At 44.6% G+C, this 6,000-nt stretch overlaps 1 long non-coding RNA gene across 1 annotated transcript; it reads right to left on the bottom strand.

The window, feature by feature from the left end:
• Positions 1-353: 353 nt before the first annotated feature.
• Positions 354-4,985, bottom strand: LOC115834480. The gene is made up of 3 exons (XR_004029428.1): positions 4,600-4,985; positions 3,682-3,995; positions 354-3,054 (listed from the first exon to the last, which is right to left on the bottom strand). It is a non-coding gene; the product is annotated as an uncharacterized LOC115834480 (long non-coding RNA).
• Between the last annotated feature and the right edge of the window lie 1,015 nt (positions 4,986-6,000).

Genomic DNA, 6,000 nt, shown 5'->3' with positions numbered 1-6,000 from the left:
TATCCATCCATCCACCCACCCACCTACCCATCCATCCATCTGTCTCAGCCACCCACCCATCCACTCACACATCCACTCATCCATCCACCCATCTAGCCACCCATCCATCTCATCCACCCACCCATCTATCTCATCCATCCATCCATTCATCTCATCCACTTACCCACCCACTCATCATCCATTCACCCACCACTCATCCATCCATCTTATCCATCCTTCCATCTATCCATCCATCCATCCATCTCCTCCACCAACCCACCCATCCCATCCATCCATCCACCCACCCACCATTTCATCCACCATCCATTTCATCCACCCACCCACCCATCTCATCCATCCATCCATATGGTAGATCTCATCTTTAATTAAAGTAATTGTATTTCAGGTTCTAGGTAAAACAAAATAAAACACTACCCATGGCCCAGTTATGCTAATTCTGTTTATCGCTTTTTTTTCTTTTTGTAGATATTTAAACAAGATTTGCTGCATTTCTGGCAATGCCCTGTGCATGCCATGGTCCCTAGACACCTCAGTTCATTGTGGTCCTTGCGGCTTCTCTCTCCAGCAGCACCTCCTGTCCCTTGACCTTAATTCATGGTTCTTCACCTCCTGCCAGCAACCCCAAACCCAAGTGCCTTCAGAGGATAAATTTCAATGGAACTCAGAGATGAACATCTAACCCACTAGAGGAAACCAGTTTGGTGATATATGAGACTTTAAGTGGAGTGAAAATTGGGCATGCCATTACACTGCTTTTTCTTGTTTGTTTAAAAAGAATGACGTTTACATATAAAATGTAATTACTTATTGTATTTATGTGTATATGGAGTTGAAAGGAATATTGTGCATAAGCCATTATGATAAATTAAGCATGAAAAATATTGCTGAACTACTTTTGGTGCTTAAAGTTGTCACTATTCTTGAATTAGAGTTGCTCTACAATGACACACAAATCCCATTAAATAAATTGTAAAGAAGGTTCAATTCAAATTTGAAGTAATGTTTTAGTAAGGAGAGATTAGAAGACAGGCATAGCAAATGACATAAGCTACCGATTAACTAATTGGAACATGTCAAACAAACAGTTACAAAAATAAACAAACTCTCCTCTTGTCCTACAATGAAAGCCCTCATGTGCAGTAGAGATGCAGTTTCATCAAAGAACAAACATCCTTGCAAAATGGGTGTGACGCGGTTCCAGATGTGGATTTGGCAAAACCTCATTTAAGTAAAAGGTTAGCAGAGCAAAGTGCTGTGCTTCAGCTGCTGCTTGTGCCACTGTGGCGTCGGGGAGGCTCCTGCCTGAGCTTCCTTCCCCAGCTTTGCTGCCTGAGAGGAGTCAGAGCAGACGCACAGGCCGGAAAAGGCGCATCTAACTCGTATCTAGGCTTTGGTAACTGCAGACAAGTTGCTTTTACCTGATTTGATAATACATTTCATTAAGGTTCCAGTTATAAATGTTTTGTTAATATTTATTAAATGAATATAGAATGCAGCTCCATTTACCAATAACTTATTTTAAATATGCCTAGTAACACATATGTAGTATAATTTCTAGAAACAAACATCTAACAAGTATATAATCCTGTGAAAATATGAGGCTTTATAATATTAAGTTGTCATGAGGAAGCATGCTAGAAGCTGTAACAGAATACATAGAGAATAATGAGGAGTTTATGATGGAACCTTAATATATAATGTTGCCAGCGATTTTAGTTCAATATTTGTTACTGTTATCTATCTGCTGTATATGGAATTCTTTTAATTCAAACGCTGAAAACGAATCAGTATTTAGTCTTGCCAGGCACACCCAATAATCAGTCATGTGTAATATGCACAAGTTTGTTTTTGTTTTTGTTTTTTTGTTGGTTTGTTTTTTTGCTTTAAGTTGCATGATCTTTCTGCAGGAAATAGTCGCTCATCTCACTCCACATAAGGGGTTTAGTAAGAGAAGTCTGTCTGTCTGATAGGGGGCAAATCTTTTTCCCCTTTCTGTTAATAGTCATCACATTTCTATGCCAAATAGGAACGATCCATAACTTTAGTCTTAATGTACACATTGCATTTTGATAAAATTATTTTTGTTTCCTTTGAGGTTGATCGTTGTGTTGTTGTTTTGCTGCACTTTTTACTTTTTTGTGTGGAGCTGTATTCCCAAGACCAACGAAGTGTTGGGAGACTTCATTAAATGTAGCGACTGTCAACAGCGTGCAGGTTTTTCTGTTTCCGTGTTGTGGGGTCAACCGTACAACGGTGTGGGAATGATGATGATGTGAATATTTAGAATGTACCATATTTTTTGTAAATTATTTATGTTTTTCTAAACAAATTTATCGTATAGGTTGATGAAACGTCATGTGTTTTGCCAAAGACTGTAAATATTTATTTATGTGTTCACATGGTCAAAATTTCATCACTGAAACCCTGCACTTAGCTAGAACCTCATTTTTAAAGATTAACAACAGGAAATAAATTGTAAAAAAGGTTTTCTATACATGATCTCTCTCCCTTTTTTAAAAAGAACTAGCAGGGTTTCTACCGGGGGGAAAGGGGTAGAAGGAATTGGCATTTTGCCTCCTGTAATGTAAGCAGGCCTGTGGTGTGATCATGGGCTATCTCCTCGCAAGTCACAGGTTAAAATGCAGGCTGAAGGGCCTGGTGGAGAAGGAAGCCCTGCTTGACACAGGTCTCTGTTCTGCTGAGCCTTCCAGCACGGTGTGGGATACAACCATTTAGCAATTCATCTCTCCTGCCTCTGCTCATTGTCAAACGAGGGAACAGAACTTTGTAAGGAATTTGGCAAACATGATTGAAATGATTCAGAAAAAGGCAACAGCACAAGGGACCCTCTCCCTAATACGAGCTGTTCTTCCCTCTTGACTCATTCTTCTGAGTCAGGCAGAGGGAAGCAGCGGACCCCAGAGGAAGGGCCCATTTCCAAACACAGCACTGCCTAAAAATGGGCCGATTGGGCTCACCAGTTGGAGGAGGCAAGGGCAGCAGCACAGGACTCTGGGGTTTCTTTACTAGCTCCAGCTGCTCCTGTTGGGATTTCTGCATATTATGGAGCCAGACACAGAGAAGAAAAACAGGCGGAGAGGGAGAGAGGGCATCCAGAGAGAAAGGGGAAGAGAGGGAGGGATGGGGGAGAGAGAAAGAGACAAAGAGACAGAGGGAAAGAGGGGGAATTGGGGGAGGGAGGAAAAGAGAGCAAGATGAATAAAAACAAGTATATTTGGCTGAAACAAGCTGGAGTGAGTCAGACAGTGAAGCAATAAGATATAGGAAAGGCCGTCTGAGGCAACGGGCTGTGAACTGAAGGCCCTGGCTTTGAGCTGTGAAATGAGTGAGTTTTATTTTATCAATATGGAGGAAAAAGCTAGACCTACACGTGTAAACGAAAAGTTTAGAAACAAAATAATGATGGCAGTGATAGTGGCTGGTCTATGGACAGCTATTGGAGGAAGCTCAATGCACATTTTACTCATGAAACAAAAAATACATATAATATGTTAAATAAGGATGCTTAGAAGTCAGGCATTAAAATGAGATACACTTCTCGTGCATTCAGGTTTTGTCATTTATCAAAAAGTTGAGGTTTCCTGAAAACCATGTTTTGGCCTTAGCCACATCAGAATGGTTGTCTCCAAGGATTAACGTGTGGTGCCTTTGTGAACTGACCTGGGAGGAAGGTGTCCCCGGACCTCGATGACTCCGTGCGAGGATCTGCCCTGTGTCCCTCCATCTCCCTTCTGCGAACGGCTGCCAGCACACCACGGGAGCTCCGCATCTTCCACCGTGGACGGGGAGGGCCGTCGTTCTAGACGCTGATGCTGCTACTCACAGGGAAAGGTTCGGCCCAGGCCCACGCTCTGAGAGTTGTCCGTACAAGGCTCAACCAACTCGCCCTCAGGGCAGGCACAGGCCTTGGTCATGCGGAACGAGTCGGTGGGTGAAATATCACATCTTCATTTCCAAGTATCCAAGCTTGGGATCTGTGATTGCCGGGAGGAGAGAAGCCTTCATACCATGACCAACTCACTGGCTGCTGCGTGTCCCAGCTATAGGCTACATGGGGGCAGGGGGCTCCTTCCGTCATTCCTGGAGGACCAAAATCTTAGGCCAGCTTTGCTCAGTCTGCATTTCACAAAGTGATGCTTTTGACCATGGAGCAAGTAGTGCCTAGGCCTTAAGGAACGCTGGTGTGGGGTGATCCGGGAGCTGCCACTCAACAGCTCCACGGCCACAGCCCTGTGGGCTGCCAATGCCCAAATGGGAGGGCCCTGCTGAGGGCTGAGATCACCCACATGAGGCCCTTAGCCCAGGGCAGGTACCTGCACTGATGCTTCCCACCCTCTTAGGAAAGTCCTTCTGGAGCCACCAGCCTGGGGGCCCAGGGGAGGGGGTGAAGCAAGCTGGGACACTCCTGCTTTGCCCGGGTGTCAGCCCTGTGCCCAGGGGAGTGAGCTGCGGGCCCAGAGCAGCTTGCGGCCCACGCAGCCGGCGTTAGCCTTGGGGACCACGGGGGCATTTGTGCCGAGAGAGGTCCGGGCCCGAGCCCCCCCGCCCCGTGCAGTCCCACAGGGGCCCCTGACTCACCCTTCCCCAGTCCTCGCTCAGGGGTCCGGCCCCTCTGGCTCCCCTGAGTCTGCGCTTGGCCCCTTGCGGGTGGGGTGGGCGCGGAGCCTCGGCTGTCCCTGCCGCGTGGCCCACCCAGGGCGCCCGCCGCCCCTACAGCAGTAGCAGGACCTACTGCCAGCTTCTCAGTTCCGGTCTCGGCCATTTTCAGGCCCTTGAAGACTTTTGCCACTTTTCTGACATTTTTTACCACATAAGGGCTTTTTCAACCCCAAAGCACGTCAGATGCAGGATAGGAAGTGATATTCGACTTTCCGGCTGCCAGCGCACACCCCCGACGCGCGCGAACTGCATGGCTTGGGTCGGGGAGTCCCCAGGAAGCTGAGTGCGTTCAGCCCCTGCGAGCCCCGCCGTGCGCGTCCCCGAGAGCCGGAGGCCCCGCCGAGCGCATGCCCAGCCCTCCCTGCGCGCTTGCGCCCTCCCTGCGCCCTCCCTGCGCCCTCTCCTGGGCCCTGACTGTGCTTGAATGACAGCTTCACTGCAGGGTAACCGGGAACCTTCAAAAGGTCGAATCTTTTGAAAACAAACAAAATGGTGTAGAAAGAGGAAGGAAGTATTAGTGCAACAAAACTCAATTGCGTTTCGTTTTATGTACGATTTATTTACTTTTAAAATATTTATTATTTTTTCCGTTTTTATTTTTCTACTGAAAAACTGTTATCTTGAGGTGGGACAGAATTCTTCATTTGACTTTTCCCATTTAAAAATGTAATTATTTTTAAATATGGCTTTGGGAATAAATTACAGTTGTTAAAATGGAGATATGTATTATTTATATTTATGTATTGATTATTGAATGGTATATACGCAAGCAACATACACGTGACTATACATATGCATCATGAATACACAAACCTTCTCCCTTGTCTCAGGCCATACTTATTCTGGATTTTAAAGAAGTAGAAAAGTTGGCAAAGTGTCAGAGAACAAAATCAACACATAGAAATCAGTTGTGCGTCTGTATACCAGACAGAAACAATTTAAAACGCAAGTTAAAAGTACAGTGCCGTTTGCAATAACATACAAAACAATAAAATACCTCGTAATAAATGTAACTTGGGAGGCAGAAGACTTGTACTATGAAAACAGAAAAACAATGCCAAAATAAATTAAAGAAAACTTATATAAATAGAAAGACACCCCCGTGTATAGTTTGGAAGATTTAATTCTAATTGATTATAATATCTGTAATATTCTTGGGTTATATGTGACATTTTGATATCTGTTTAAAATGTGTAGTGATAAAGTTAGGGTAATCAGGATACCCATGACCTCATACATTTTTTTATTCTTTGTATTGAGAACATTACAATTCTTCTAGCTATTTTGATATGTACAATAAACTATTAAGTGTAATTTTCC

This window comes from Nomascus leucogenys, chromosome 3 (genome assembly GCF_006542625.1).
Source record: "Nomascus leucogenys isolate Asia chromosome 3, Asia_NLE_v1, whole genome shotgun sequence".
In the NCBI taxonomy this organism is placed as follows: domain Eukaryota; kingdom Metazoa; phylum Chordata; class Mammalia; order Primates; family Hylobatidae; genus Nomascus; species Nomascus leucogenys.
The sequence above is the reverse complement of the archived record's forward strand: the minus strand, read 5'-3'. Positions and strand labels throughout refer to the sequence as shown.